At 38.8% G+C, this 16,281-nt stretch overlaps 2 pseudogenes across 2 annotated transcripts; one reads left to right on the top strand and one right to left on the bottom strand.

Moving 5' to 3' along the window:
- The first annotated feature begins 108 nt into the window (after positions 1-108).
- LOC307197258 (RNA/RNP complex-1-interacting phosphatase-like) lies at positions 109-15,839 on the top strand (annotated as a pseudogene). Its single transcript, XR_013831779.1, has 7 exons — positions 109-350; positions 1,757-1,832; positions 2,817-2,940; positions 6,237-6,360; positions 9,938-9,998; positions 15,010-15,056; positions 15,747-15,839. The product of XR_013831779.1 is annotated as an RNA/RNP complex-1-interacting phosphatase-like (transcript).
- On the bottom strand, positions 11,187-12,812 carry LOC307196808 (RING finger protein 11-like; annotated as a pseudogene). Its single transcript has 2 exons — positions 12,089-12,812; positions 11,187-11,868 (listed from the first exon to the last, which is right to left on the bottom strand). The product of its transcript is annotated as an RING finger protein 11-like (transcript).
- Positions 15,840-16,281: the final 442 nt, after the last annotated feature.

Raw genomic sequence — 16,281 nt, forward strand, 5'->3', positions numbered from 1 at the left:
GGACCTCTGCTACCATCTTCCGGCTAAGGAGGGAATTGCAGGCGTCAGACTCCTCTTTACTAATGAAGTGTCTCGGCGTGAGGACGTCATCTGGACGGGCGGTGACGCATGCGCAGTAGAAGGAGGTCCGCGAGCTGTGTGGGCTTGTGCCTTGGCGCTTGTGGTTCGGGGCCTTGTGCTGGCACCGAGTGCGCCGGGTTGGCGACTTCAGCACTCTTGGCGTTGGGTGGGCGGCGTCTTGGGGGTCACGTGAGCCAGTGGCATCATGCCCGTGGGCGCTGGTGTCAGCGTCGTGGCTTTTCCGGAGGTTCGTCGGCCAGGAGGAAGGGCGGAAAGCACATCCCGGAAAGGTAATACGCCTTGGCCACTGGGCGTTGCTGGTGGAGCTCAGAGCCCCTGGGCCTGGGCTTCGTCTCCTGTGCCGTCACCTGTGACTGTTGCCCCCGCGCGCTGCCCCGTCCGCGCTGTGCTAGGGGGTATTGGTCGTCTCGCGGCTCAGTTCACAGTAGCTGAAAGGGACAGTGTGTGATGTTCTGATTTCCCCTCATCGTTTTCAAAGGGAGGCTCTGGCCATAGCTCCTCGGGTAAAATGCAGAGGGACTGCTTTTTAAGATGGGACTGTCAGTGTTGGGGACACTCCTTAATTACCAGGATGGAATCCCCTTCAATTCCTCAAGCTGTGTTGTTTTGGCACAGAAAACGTGAGTAAGAGGACCTGGAACTAAGGTTGAGTGAAAATACGCACGGGTACTGCCGAATTTTCCATCGAAAGGGTTGATTTGTGTTGTCTCTAGGAATTATAAAGGCCGTACTGTTGCTTCCTAACCAGTGTCATTTGAGAGATCTACCTCTGTACGTTCAAATGATTAATTTTGAGACTTTGCTCATGTGTGCAGTAAACCCTTTAATTCCCTAAGACCTTCCTTTCCTCCATCTCATACCCCATTAAACCCGCTTCAGTTTATCTCCTGAATTTCTTCCGAATCTGTCACCTTTTCCTCAGCATCCTAATACTGAACTTGCCTGTGTGCTGCAATTAGGTCCTAAGTACTGTCCATATTTCTTGTTTCCTTCCAATCCATTCTTCACACAAGAAACCTTAAAAGCAAGTTGGAACATTGCTCATAGACATCGCTCAAAAGCATTGTATGAGAATAGAATACAAACTGTTGGCCTTTAAGACTCTGCGTGGTCTAGAATCCTCTCTGCTTCTCTAGCCCTATCTTGTGCCACTATTGCCCTCACTTTCTATGCTTCAGATATACTGAATTAACCTTAGTTCTAACTCATCTTACAAAAGTCAGTTCAGATATTATTTTTCACTGTGATTCCTAGCATTAAAGAATTTTATTATCATGTTTTGTGTGAGGACTAAAACTAAACTGTGAAGGGGAAGAATTGAGTTCAAACTATTTCAGTCAACATGTATGTGTTAATGATACCATAGTAGTCAACACCGGGCTAGGTTTTATTAGAGATACAGAAGTTCTGGGCATCTCTGGTTTTAGATATCCCTAATTTTTTGAGACCTTTGCATTGTTTTGTTGCCTTTTATCTGTTTTCAAGATGGGAAAACAGGAACGAGGGAAGTATAGCTTATTACAAGGTGGGGTTGAATAAGTGGAGCAGCAAAGTGCAAAGCAGAAAGAAGAGGGACCTACTATAGAGGGATATGATTTCCATTTTCAAGGCGCATTCATCCTATGCAAGGAGACAGCCAAACATAAAATTTGCCTAACAAAATATATATAAATAGGTGGAAAGACTATCTCCCAGTTGGACAGCGGATGCCTGGGACTCGTTTCACTGCATTCAAAGTTCCTTTAAAAAAGGTAAGCAAAAGTTAATACCGTATTCTTCCAGAAATCTGAATTCACCATATAGAGCCCTGACTCTCAACCCCATCGTACTCCATTTTCCCTTTTTATAGCAAATACTTTTTAATACCGCCTTTACTATCCAGAAATGGAATTCATAGATAAATACAACCTACTTTTGTACTTAATTTAAAAAAAACAAAACCAGTGGAATGCCCTAACTATAAGTAAAGAATAATGTAATTAATAAGAGAGTAATATGTATCTCAGTATGTAAATGTTTGGGGATGACTATACTAGAAATAAAGAAATAGTCAGTTACTTGTACCATGAATGCAATAAACTATGGATTTTGATTGATACTGATGTGTCAGTGTTGGTTCATGAATTCTCACAAATGAAGCACACTGGTATGGCATGTTGATAATGGGGAAGGCTGTGTGGGATGAAGGAGAGAGGGTATAAGTGGGAACTGTGTACATTTTGCTCAGTTTTTCTGTGAATCTCAAACTGCTCTAAAGATAGTCTCCTAATTTAAAAAGAAAAGTGTGTTGCTGGCACTTGAATAACCAAACAGATCAATCGAACAGAGTACATAAATAAGCCAAATACATAAAAGATTATTTAGCAGTGAAAACCATCCTTGATATAGGTAGATATTCAAGAAGTATTTATTTACGTGTCTATTTACAGGCACTCTGCTTGGAGCTGGCAGTACAGCGGTAGGCAAAATTGATGTAGTCCCTGCCTTCTGGGAGTTTACAGTCTGGTTAGGAGACCAACATGAAATAAACAGATATAGAAATAACTATATAGAAGTGAGCTTATTTTCTTCCATCTAATCTCTCTGGAAGAAAGGATCGTAATACTGCTTGTAAACTCCAGAGGAAAAAACTTTACTTTGAATCTCATATGTTAGCATCACAGGGTTTGAATAAATGGATAATATAATAAAGGATTTTAAACGCATGTTCTTTCTTATTTTATTCTTTCTGACAGAGTTTTGAAAAGAATCTTGCTCCAGAAGAACGTTTTTTCCCCCCTTAACAAACTCCAAGAACACAATGAAGAACTTGGGCTGATTATTGACTTAACATATACTCGCCGCTATTTTAAGCCAGAGGTAAATGGAACCCGTAATTGAAAATGACCTTCTTTCTGATACTGTAAAAATTCATAGTAATTCAGTAGTTATCATCTTATGCTAAGGTGAATCCTGACCTTCTTTCATGGGTTCAAAAAGGGAAGCTAGTCGTTTCCTTAAATACGCATTTGTAATTGCTGTTTCAAAATTAGATTAAAGATATGAATTGAACTATAGTCTTCAGCAGTAGCCTCTAGAGATGCTTAAGAAAGTCTATAAGCTTCCATGTTCTATATTTTGAAAATGAAGTAAACTTTTAGTAAGAATAGTAGTAGCCTAAAAGGAAAGAAAAGTATGTCCATTATGTCTTTAGCACTTATTTTAAGCTGTTGCCTGAGCATGTTTAAGCATCACTGTTAAAGACAATTGTTCTCTACGTTTTATGCTTTCTTTTCCTAATATCTTCTGATATAATACAGAAACCCATGTGTTCTCTTGGCCCATGTAGGACATACCAATGCAAAAGAATTATCCTTCTCCTGACCTGTTCCATGGCCTTGGGAGACAGTAACACCTAATGTTTGTTAACATTTGTATAGCAGTTTGCCATTTATAAGGTTCTTTCATATCCATTGACTTAGTTACTCTTCACAAGAGTTCTTTGCTGTTGAAGTGGAAGTAGTACTGATACCTCCTACTGAGTGCTTACTCTGCACTAAACTCAGAGGATAGACAACTACAATTACTAATTTTAAAGATGATGAAACGGACTCTCGGACAAGGAAGAATTGAAATTTCAACTGAGTTTTCCTCTTTCTTTTACTGTGGTAAAATATACATAAATCATATTTATTTTAACCATTTATAAATATGCAGTTCAGTGGCATTAAATGCAGTCACAGTGTTGTGTAACTGTCACCACTGTCTATAACCAAAACGTTTTCATCATCCTCAACAAAAACTCTGTAACCATCAAAAAGTAACAACCCCATTTTCCCTCCCACCAGCCCTTAGTAACCGCTCTTCTATTTTCTGTCTCTATGTATTTGCCTATTCTAGGTACCTCGTATAAGTGGAATCTACAATATTTATCCTTCTATGTCTGGCTTATTTCACTAAACCTATTGTTTTCAAGGTTCATCCATGTTATAGCATGTAACAAAATACCATTCCTATTTTGGCTTAATAAATCCCACTGTGTGTATATACCATATTTTGTTATTCATCGGTTGATTGACACTTGGGTTGTTTCCACCTTGTAGCTATTGTGAATCTTGCTGCTATGATCATTGGTGTACAAATATTTGCTCAAACCCCTGCTTTCAGTTCTTTTAGATGGGCAGTGTAGGTAGTAGCAGAGTTGTTGAATCATACGGTAGCTCTACGTTTAAACTTTGAGAAACTGCCAAACTGTTTTCTACAGTGTCGTCTTGATTTTAAACAATTATCACAAATTTTAAACATATACAAAAGTATACAAAATACTGTGAGTGTTCCTTGTATACCCACGAACTCATCCAGCTTTATTATTTACCAACTGATGGCTGTCATGTTTTATCTATATCCCCACCTGTTTCACCCCATTCCATATTATCTTGAAGCAGCTCCGAGACAACATGTAATTACACCTATACATTTTTTAAAATTAATTATTTAGTTTATTTATTTTTTGGCTATGTTGGATCTTCGTTTCTGTGAGAGGGCTTTCTCTGGTTGCGGCAAGCGGGGGCCAGTCTTCATCACGGTGCGCGGGCCTCTCACTATTGAGGCCTCTCTTGTTGTGGAGCACAGGCTCCAGACGCGCCGGCTCAGTAGTTGTGGCTCAGGGGCCTAGTTGCTCCGTGGCATGTGGGATCTTCCCAGACCAGGTCTCGAACCTGTGTTCCCTGCATTGGCAGGCAGATTCTCAGCCACTGCGCCACCAGGGAAGCCCCAGCTATACATTTTGGGTATGTGTATTTAAAATATCGGACTTTTATTCCTTAATATCATTTTTTAATATTAAATACCCAGTGACTGCTCAAATTTGCAGTTGTCTCCTCAATGTCATAAAAAATTGTCTTTAAGAATTTTGAATTAGATCCAAATAAGGTCCACACATTGCCTTGATTGTTAGGTCTCTTAAGTCTTGTTTAATCTCTTGGTTCTCCCTCCATATCTCTCTCACTTTTTTTTTCCTCCTTGAATTTTATTTTTAAAGAAACCAGGTAATTTGTCCGATCTAGATTTTGATGATTATATTCCATGTGTTGTTAACATATTCTTCAATCCTTTTATTTCCTGTAAATTGGTAGTTGATCAGAATGAAGCTTGCATGTTTTGTTTTGGCAAGACAGTTTCGTAGGTGATGATGTTTTCTTCCATGGAGACATATAATTGTCTCTTTCTGTGATATTAGCAGTCACTGATGATTCATACCTACATCCATTAATTCACTTGAGGCTTCAAATGTTGGTGAATTCTGTTGTTCTTTTTTTCACTTATTAGCTGGGTATATTTCTATGGGGAGAAGATTCCCCTCATCAGCTATTTGGTTGCCCAGTTGTAGAGGCATGATTCTCTTCTTTTGTTTAACAGTTTTCAAAATAATGAGTTGATTCACAAATATCCTCCAGTGGTGACCAGTTTTGTAAAATTTATTTATTCATATCACCGTGGACTCTGTTACAGTTATTATTCTAACTGAGACCCTATCTTTGGCCAGTTGGAGCTTCTCAGTGACTCCTGAGTCCTTTTGACATGACATCAGTTTTTTCTAGACTTTTTCAGTGGTCAGAGCTAGGAAATATGTATGTTTGTTTTTAATATTTTTAAAATATGTCATAGGTTCATACTGCTACTTTCCATTTAAATTCAGAACTAGAGAATTTTCACTTATCCTTTTCTGTCTTCTATTGATAGTCTATTTCTCCCATGCCAGGCATACCATTTGTCAACAATGCCTGAAATTTGCTCTATTTCCTAATTCGAATCCAAGTTCTTCTGACTCTATTCTACTATTCTACTTAAATCACAGCTGCTTTATGGCCCTTGAAATGTAAGATAGAACATAAATGTAAGTAGAACTGTTTATATCATTTTGAGTTACATGTGCATTCATTCACATAGATTTGCTTTTCCTTTTGCATGCCTAGTAACTGTCCATTCTGCAGTTTTAATGAAAATCAAGTGATAATTACTGGTTAAAACAGCTTTGGAAAAAATGGCTCTTATCAGAATGACTGACATACTAAGTTTAATGTACTCTCCTGGTTTATATTCTGCCTTCTCTAATGAATATTTTATTCTTTCCCTACAAAGGAAATAATACATACTTTCATGGTTTTGCCTTATAGGACTTACCAGAAACTATTCCTTATTTAGAAATTTGTACAATTGGGTATCAGGTGCCAGATGACGACACTAGTTTTAAATTCCAGTGTGCTGTTAATGGGTTTCTGAAAGAAAATAAAGATAATGGTGAGTTGTTTTTGTTTTTGTTTTCCTTTACCAGAACTTTGGTATGCATTTTGAGTGGGGTTGGGGATTTTTAACATTTTTAATACTTCTGACATTAGGCCTGTTGTGCTTGGTAACATTAAGGTGGAAATGTCAGATGGTGCTAATAGAGGACGGTGTTTTTCCTGTTCATGGTCACAAACAATTTAGTTTGGAAAGTGATTTTGTGAGAAATATGAACTGAACTAGCTTACTTATCTCTTTTTTAAAAATTTGAATGGAAAATACATAAAAAAATAAAAATGTTCTTTTGTCCTATTTATTGGTTGAGCGGTGGAAGAAAAGGTTAAGACTCTCAGGTTCTTAGCGTATATAAAAGAGAAAACATAAAGCAAAGGTTTGCAGTGAGACAGATCCCTAGAGGCAAAGCAAAACAAGTGGACCAGAAGAGTGGCTTCCTCATCATACTTGTTTAAGATATTTTTGCTGCCTTTACACTTTGGGTGCAAGTGAGGAAGTACACTACCACCTCTTATTCTCATCTTCAGGCAGGAAGAACTTAAAAGGCTGGTGTTTTATTGTTTCTGCTTTAGGATCTACTCTGTTGATAGTAGGTCTTAAAAGCATGTGAATTTTAAGGATCCACATGCCTTTTTCTAGCATCTATCTATCAGAAGGAACATGGTGTTTGCCATGTTTTAAGACTGAGGAATCTTTTGTCTTTGGAATGCCACTCACCCCCATGAGAAAGTGTTCATTTTGTCCTCTTTCTAAATTGAGCCTGAGGAGTGTGCACTTTATTAAATAAATCTAACAGACAGTAAATATTCCGTGTATATATAAAATGATGCACATATATACATAAAACAGGGAGTAGGGGAGAAGGAATAGAGATGGAGGTGGGAAGATAGGGGAAAGGAGGTGAGAGAGAGAGGAAGAGACTGGAATTTCAAGATAAATTTTCATTCTATAACCTGGTGGCTTAATGCAGGTACTAGCTCTTAAATATCTTAAGCCCTATTCACAGATTGTCCCTGTACTTTAGCTTTAAAACTTTACAGGCTTGGCCTTGCGTGTGATAACCAGGGTGTCTAGAAAGGAGGCAAATTATCTGATTTGTGTAAGCTGTAGTCACAGAAATGTTACCTCTTAAGATGTTAGGGTGCAGCTGCTGGCGAACTTGCTTCCTCCAGGCTCCTTTGTGTGTGTGTTCTGTCTGTTCCCCATGGGCTAGAAGATCCTTACAAGTGCATGAGAACACGTTTGTAAACCTTGATTGTTCACATGTTATACCAAGTGTAGTCCATTGCATATGCTGACTCCTCTGTGGGTCTTCTGCCTCCAGTGAGCTAACTTCACCATACTCTCTGCCATTGCAGTCTCAGGACCTTAGTTATGATCCTTTGGTGACTTCCTCTGCTATAAGCCCCTCCCACAGATGCCAGGCTCATTGATAATGAGGAGACTATACTATCTACTCCCTAGAATTGGTAGAGACTCAGAAAATAAATTGTTTCAGTAAACACCGAGAGCCTTATAGGTTTGTTGTTACGGCACAGGGATACAGAGGTGAGTAGAAGTCTTTGTTCAGTAGCAACTTACAGTTATCTAGGAAGATAAACATGTAGTGACTATAAGTGGGTTAATTATGATAAAAGAATCAAGTGCATCAGGAATATAGAGGAGAAATTGAGGAAGGCCTGACTGAGGAGACAGCGTTTGAGCTGGGCTTGGGGTAAGAGGATTTTGCGGAATGAGGAAAGGACAGCCCAGGTATTGGGAACAGGTACAAAAGGCACAGGGCTTGAACTTGCGCTCTGGAAGGGCAGCCTCTGGTGTGACTAGAGGGTAATGTGAAAGGGCAAAGAATCCATACATTCATTTTCAGCAAATATTTGTATAACACCTTCTAAGTTGAAGGCACTGTTCTAGGAAGTAGGAAGAGAACAAAGTTCTTTCCCTTACGTACTTTACTTTCTAGTGGGGGAGAGAGATGAATAAATAAGTCAATATATGGATTGTCAAGTGGTGGTAAATGCTTTGGAGAATAACAAAACAAGATGAAGAGGTAAGGGAATGTGTTAGGTGATCAGGGAAGTCCCCTCTAATAAGATGTCGGTTGAGCAGAGCCTTGAAGTGAGAAACAAGCCATTGGTTATGTGGGAGAGTGGAGATGGAGTGGGAGGGTGTGTTCTGGGAGAGTGGAGATGGGGTGGGAGGGTGTGTTCTGAAGCAGAAGGAATAGTAGGTGCAAAGTCCCTGAGGCACAACTGTGCTTGGCATATTTGAGGAATAGTAAGGAAGCCAGTGTGGCTGGACAGGGGAAAGTGAGTGAGGGCAGGGCAGTAGAGAATGAGATCAGGGAGGCTGGCAGGGCAAAGGAGGGAGGTGGATGATGTAGGTCCTTGTAAGTCGTGGTTTTTTTGTGGGTTTTTTTTTGCAGTACGCGGGCCTCTCACTGTTGTGGCCTGTCCCGTTGTGGAGCACAGGCTCCGGACGTGCAGGCTCTGTGGCCGTGGCTTATGGGCCCAGCCGCTCCGTGGCATGTGGGATCCTCCTGTACCGGGGCACGAACCCGTGTCCCCTGCATCGGCAGGCGGACTCTCAACCACTGCGCCACCAGTGAAGCCCGTAAGTCATAGTTTGAACTTATAATGCAGTTGGAGAGAGAGACTGATACTTGTTTGTAAAGAGTTCTCAATGCTGTGCTAAAAACTTGGGCTTTATTCTGTGCTAAGTGAAGATGTTTAAGCAACAGAGCAATCCAGCCAAGTTTATATTTTAGAAAGATAACATCTTCCATGTTGTGGATTAGTTGAAATAGAAGAGATTTTTAGAATTGTAGGGCGATAGTAATCCAGGCAGGAGATGACGAATGCCAATCACCACATAGTCACAGACATATCTTTTGCAGAGATCAGCTACGTGTTGTTGTGTTTTATTTACTTTCTCATATAATTTTTTTAAGTGCTGGACCACGAAATACTGTGGCATAGTTGGGAAAACCTGAGACTCAATTCTAGTCTTTTTTCTGTTTGCCTGCTGTGCAGCTTGGGCTTACGTCTCAAGCCTTACTTTTTCATTGTGAAACAAAAACGGTACTAGTTAACCTGGGAACTCCACAAGCACATAGACCCGTGGCATGTGAGGAGCACTGAATGAGAGAAGGAATGGAAGTGCTTTGGGACCCCAAGAGCCCTTCAGAAACCGTTTGTTCTTTTTAATATTGAGCATGAAAGTGAAGGCATTCCATCTGTTTCACTCAAAAACAGATGCTATTCTTCTGGTAACCTGTTTTTTTTTTTTATCCACTCCCTTTTTCTATAGTCACATAAATTCCTGATGGGCATTCTCCAGTCCACGCTACTGCATCTGATTGGAGGCTATGCAAAATTTCCCAGAGACAATGAATTTTGACATATAGTAGTTAATTCTTGATAGTACATTCCTGCAAAAACACTCTTTTCTTCAGAGTTTTTCCTTTTCAGGATAGTGGTAGTGTTGTGGTAACTAATAAAGGCTACTCTTCAGAAAATTGTATAACTTGGTTTTAGTGTATTTACTTTGCTTACTTAATTCCATATTCCCTGTTTTATAGACAGACTTATTGGTGTCCACTGTACCCATAATTTAAACAGGGCTGGCTACCATATCTGCAGGTGAGTTGCCAACCCCAAGAGGCAGACCATGTTTAAATTGTTCTGTTTACAGCAGTAAGGTAAGCTAATGTAAGCTGAATGCAAAAAATGCAGTCATAGAAATGTATGAAGTGGAAGGCAATTGTGCCCCCTACTCAGAGGTTACCACCAGTAATAATTTAGCACATATTTTTTCAGATGTAAAAAATGCAGATAGAAGCATATACAGTGGTCCCTTGGTATCTGCAGGGGTTTGGTTTTAGGACTTCCCATGGATACCAAAATCCTCCGATGTTCAAGTCCCATATGTAAAATGATGTAGTATTGTCGGCCTTCCATATCTGCAGGATATGGAACTGTTGGATATACAGCACTGACTGTACATTTGATTTAATGGTATAGTATTTAGACATTCTGGTTTATAATTTAATATATGGTGGACATCTTCCTATGAAAATATTTGGAGACCTCAATCTTATTTATTTATTTATTTATTTATTTCCCTCCAAATTTGCTTTATGTAGTTGGATATAAATTAATGAACCAAAACTTAAGCAAGATACATGTAAGGATTTAATAGAACCTGATACTCTAATTCTTTCAGGTTTTCTCAAACTCATCATGGGACTTGTAAGAAAATTAACCAACATGGATACTACTACAGTTGAATGTCAAATCCTTAAGTGCTTATGACATACTAAATTCTTCTATAATGCACTTATGAAGAACCCTTCAAGAGACTTGTGTTTTGTATGTAGAAAAGTGTTGATTTCTTTGAGGAGAGAAGAATTCAGCTTTCGTGGATAAATCCTTGTTAGACTGAGGCAATCATTATCATATCCCTCCTTGCCATGAATTGTCTTATGAATGGTCATATCAATCTGTTTTGGCAAATGAGTAATTAGGGGAAGACTGTTATTGTGCTTATGAGAATGATATTTTTCTCTGAAGAAAGATAAATATGCATTAGGAAAATGACCGTTGGGACTCTTTTTCTGTTTCCTCCTTGTTTTGTTAGAATATGATACTTGGTTTTACAGCAGCCATCTTGTGACCCTGAGATGATCGTATGCCAATAATGACAAATGGTAGATTAGAAAGAACCAGCAAAGACAGAAAACAGCAGCATCAATAGGAACAACAATCACAGCAAAAGAACAATGGGACCTTAACTTGTGGAGTTCCTATAAAGTAAAAAATAAATGCTCTATGTTTATTCTAAAAAAAAAAAGAACTATGCAGAAAAGCTTAAAACTACTTTTTTTGTGCCAGTGTTATAAAATGTAGCTTTAAATAAAACCTTGACCTAAATGCCAGCAACTTCAGAAAAGAATTTGGGTAGGGGAAAGAAGAAAGATATCTCACTTAGGAAAAACAACCACTATCTTTATCCTAATCTTCGACACACAACTGAAACATATATAGCTGCTGTAACACTTTACACAAATCGTATGTACTGGAGCAATAACAAGATCTAAATACAATTATATTTTTAAACACTGAGCGAAGGCTTTACATAAAAATAGCATCCTACTTTTCCCCCTAAATTTCTGAACTATTACGTACTTTTCCCCAACATCTGCAGCCGTTCAGGAATTTTTAGGAAACTTTCATGCATGATCTTATTCCTAATCCCCCGCTCTTTGGGCTCAATGACAAAAGATCAAAACCACCAAAAATGATGGTTCTCTTGAAGTCAGGTGAGAGACACTGGCTCAGTTAGTCTCGTAGGACAAAAGCAGTGCTGCATCAACTGTCTCCATGCAGGAGGGGCACGTGAAGGATCTCATCAGCCAGTCATCTGTACAGCCCAGGTGATCTGCATACACAGCAGAAATCAAATTGGGTTCTCATAAACAAAGTCCATCATACAGATCACACACTCCCGGATCTTTTTTTATAATATTTGTTTTATTCTATTGATTGATTTTTTTTTTTTTGGTTGTGCTGGGTCTTAGTTGCAGCCAGTGGGCTCCTTTGTTGTGGCATGCAAACTCTTAGTTGCGGCATGCGTGTGGGATCTAGTTCCATGACCAGGGAATGAACCCGGGCCCCCTGCATTGGGAGTGCAGAGTCTTTATCCAGTACACCACCAGGGAAGTCCCCCAGATCATTTTTTCTGATCCATTTCTTCCAGGGTCATAAACTGCTTTAGGCTGATGCTGTATGAGGCCTGTTCTTTTGAGCTATCCTATTTTGTTCCTCTCAGCTGAGTTGCTAGGCAAGTCTGGCTAGGTGTTGGATGATAGACTAAAACTGGAACTTGATCCAGATATGGCAGCAGCGGCTCCTGATCCAGCTCCGTCCCCTTGCCAAAGCTAGCCCAGTCAGACTGAGACTTGTGAGGCAGGGAGATGTCATCCAAAGTGGGGGACTTACGGCACTTCCCCATCTTCCGGGGCTTGAGTATGTGATCTGTGTGCTGTTTTGACAGTCTTCCAACCTCATTCTTTTTTTTTTTAATTATTAATTAATTAATTAATTTTTTATTTATTTATTTTTGACTTTTAAAAATTTATTTATTTTTTATACAGCAGGTTCTTATTAGTTATCTATTTTATACATATTAGTGTATATATGTCAATCCCAATCTTCCAATTTATCTCACCACCACTGACCCCCGCCTTGCCCCGCTTTCCCCCCTTGGTGTCCATACGTTTGTTCTCTACATCTGTGTCTCTATTTCTGCCTTGCAAACCGGTTCATCTGTACCATTTTTCTAGATTCCACATTTATGCATTAATATACAATATTTGTTTTTCTCTTTCTGAATTACTTCACTCTGTATGACAGTCTCTAGGTCCGTCCACGTCTCTACAAATGACCCAATTTCATTCTTTTTTATCTCTGAGTAATATTCCATTGCATATACGCACCACATCTTCTTTGGCCTTTCATCTGTCAATGGGCATTTAGGTTGCTTCCATGACCTAGCTATTGTGAGTAGTGCTGCATTGAACATTGGGGTGCATATGTCTTTTAGAATTATGGTTTTCTCTGGGTATATGCCCAGTACTGGGATAGCTGGGTCACATGGTAATTCTATTTTTATTTTTTAAGGAACCTGCATACTGTTCTCCATAGTGGCTGTATCAGTTTACATTACCACCAGCAGTGCAAGAGGGTTACCTTTCCTCACACCTTCTCCAGCATTTGTTGTTTGTAGATTTTCTGATGATGCCCATTCTAACTGGTGTGAGGAGATACCTCATTGTAGTTTTGATTTGCATTTCGTTAATAATTAGTGATGTTGAGCAGCTTTTCATGTGCCTCTTGGCCATCTGTATTCTTCTTTGGAGAAATGTCTATTTAGGTCTTCTGCCCATTTTTTGATTGGGTTGTTTGTTTTTTTAATAATGAGCTGCATGACCTATTTATATATTTTGGAGATTAATCCTTTGTTGATTCGTTTGCAAATATTTTCTCCCATTCTGAGGGTTGTCTTTTTGTCTTGTTTATACTTTCCTTTGCTGTGCAAAAGCTTTTAAGTTTCATTAGGTCCCATTTGTTTATTTTTTTTTAAGGCTGCATTGTTGCTTTGCTCACTGATGAACATATAAAAGTCCGAAGTTTTTGATATTATAAAACGTCATAGTAATGAACATTGCTGTGTGAACACCTTTGAATATATATGCTTTATCTCAGTTAACTTCACTCAGAATGGGACTTCTGCATCAAAGAATTGATGCCCTTATGCTTTTTGTGGATGTTGCTACACTGTACCAATTTATGGTGGTTCATGCAGGAAATACTTATTGAGCATGTGTTATGTTTAAACACTGTGCTGGTTGCTAGCAAAAAGACTTGTGAAATTTTGTGAGTGAAGAGACTTGACCTGTCCTTTGTGAATTCTAACAGTCCAGAGAGGGAAGAATAGATATTCAAGAATCATACTCTGCATGTAGAATTACAACTCTGACAAGTGCCAAGGAGAGGAACATGGTACCATGAGAGCATATTTTAGGGAGGATTTGATCTCATCATGGAGATTAGAGAAGGTTTATTTAGGGATGTTTCAGCTGATATCTGAAGGATGAGTAGGTATTAAGCAGATAGGGACGTTTCGGAGAGATTTCTGAGCATAAGGAATAACAAAAGACCCTATAAGAGGAAAGCATATGTTGTGTTGAAGGAACTGGCCAGGAAGGTGGGGCTGTTGGGGGAGCATGTGATTATAATGGAGCTACAAGTGAGGGTAGGAGCTCAATCGTGCAGGCTTATGTTTAAGGTTTCAGACTTTAGGAGTAATAAGAAACCATTGAACTTTTTTTGTTGAAGATGAGTGTGTGGAACATACCCAATTGCATTTTCAACCTATCATTTTGCTACCGAGTGGAGAATACACTGCAGGGAAAAAGAATGGAAGTGAGGAAACAAGTTAGGAGACTTTTGTAGAAATTGGGCATAATGGTGGCTTGAACCAGGGTATGGTGGTCATTTTGGTGGAAAGATGTGGATAGATTCTAGAGGTATGTAGGCAGTATCATTGTTAGCACTGGTGGTGGGTTGAGGATGAGGGTGAGGGAGAAATAGCTGTCAGTGATGGTGATTCCTAAGTTTCTGGCTCCTATGGTTGGTTAGATAGGGTTTTTTAGATATGATGTTAATATTTATCCTAATTTGTCTTTTGTTATTTGTTGGTTCTTGATGAATACTCTGTCATATTAAGTCTCCTCTTTTTAGCGTACAGAGCATTTTCACCGAAACTGTTGCATGTTATCAGATAACTTTTTAACATCTGCCAGTTTGGTCCTGTATTTTATTCTCTTTCATTTATTAGTTAAGTTGTTGTATTAATGTAAATAATTATATTAATAGAGTTTCTAAAGTTGCGTTAGCCTTGCATCCTTGGAATAATGCCTTTTTGTAGTCCTGGTGTATATCATTCTTTAATAATTATTGATTAGATGTGCTGATAGTTTCTTACGATTTTTATATCTATATTTGTAAAGTGAAATTGGACCTTTTTTTGCAAAACCTTGATTTTCTTTTCTTTTTATTTACAAATAACTCAAATTTTGTTGTTTTGTAGATATTTGATTGATGTAGAAGGTATGTGGCCAGATGATGCAATTGGATGTAAGTATAACGGTTGTCACTACTTTTCCCTTTTTATAAAATTTGAAGGTAGAAGTGTAGGGGAATTTCTCAAATTTTGGACAAAAAGAAAAGTTTGTAATTCATTTGTTCTGACATAAGATAACCTTTTACCAAAAGTTTTTAAAGGGATGTATCTGGAAATAGCGGGATATAACAGCCTGAATAATTAGTCAGTGGATTTCAGCATTTTTTTTTCTTTTTTAATTAATTACTTTATTTTTGATACTATATCCACTGCACCACCAAGGAAGTCCCTTTTTCTTCCTTCCTTCCTTCCTTCCTTTCTTCCTTTCTTTAAAGCTCCAAGTCATTTAAAATATCTGACTTCTTACTAAAAATCTCCAGTTCATATAACCAAGGGGTTTATAACTTCTCCTCTAAAAGTTATATTCCTGGGACTTCCCTGGTGGTCCAGTGGTTAAGACTCTGCATTTCCAGTGCAGCAGGCATGGGTACAATCCCTAGTTGGGGAGCTAAGATCCCACATGCTGCGTAGCCAAAGAAATTTTTTTAAAAAGTTATATTCCTGTATTATTGAATTTAGTGGTTTAGATTTTCTTTTAATGTTTAGAAGATTTCAATTTATTTACCAGGAACAAACAAAACAAAATGTAAAAATAGTTTTCCGGAAACTATTTCCATCATTCTCTTCTCCCCTTTCTCCTGCAGACTGGTGTTTTATCTTTACAAGTTCTCCATCATTCCCTAAGAAAGCTGCTCTTCTTCTGGTTTCATAAGAGATGGTGAACAGTGGTAAAATATCCAGTTTACCTAAATTTCTAGAGTACACTTCGGGGAACGAATGATGGGGTGGGATGTTGGGGCAGAGTGAGAGATACAGATTCTGGTGAGACAGAGAGTCATTCACAGAAATTACTGGGCTGTGGTGAAGGGAGAACAAAAATAAATCAGGTTCCTGCTGGTGGACAGGAAGCCAAAATGAAGAAGAATAGTGCGTAGCTGGGCAGTATAATTAGGCCCATAAGTGCTGTGTCTTCTGATAGTAATTATGAACAGAAACCAACTAATAATTACTAATAACATGTAGGTGACCAATCCTTGAGAGCTGAGGCAGAGAGAAGGAAAGATGGCATTATACCTTGTCTCTGGTTCATTGAGTTTCCCAGGCTGGTTTGTGACCAATCTTGGGTGAAACCATAACTAAATCATTTTTGCTAAGGTGATCAGCTTTCGTGGGGTCCTT

Source organism: Stenella coeruleoalba, assembly GCF_951394435.1.
Source record: "Stenella coeruleoalba genome assembly, chromosome: 14".
NCBI classification, from domain to species: Eukaryota; Metazoa; Chordata; class Mammalia; order Artiodactyla; family Delphinidae; genus Stenella; species Stenella coeruleoalba.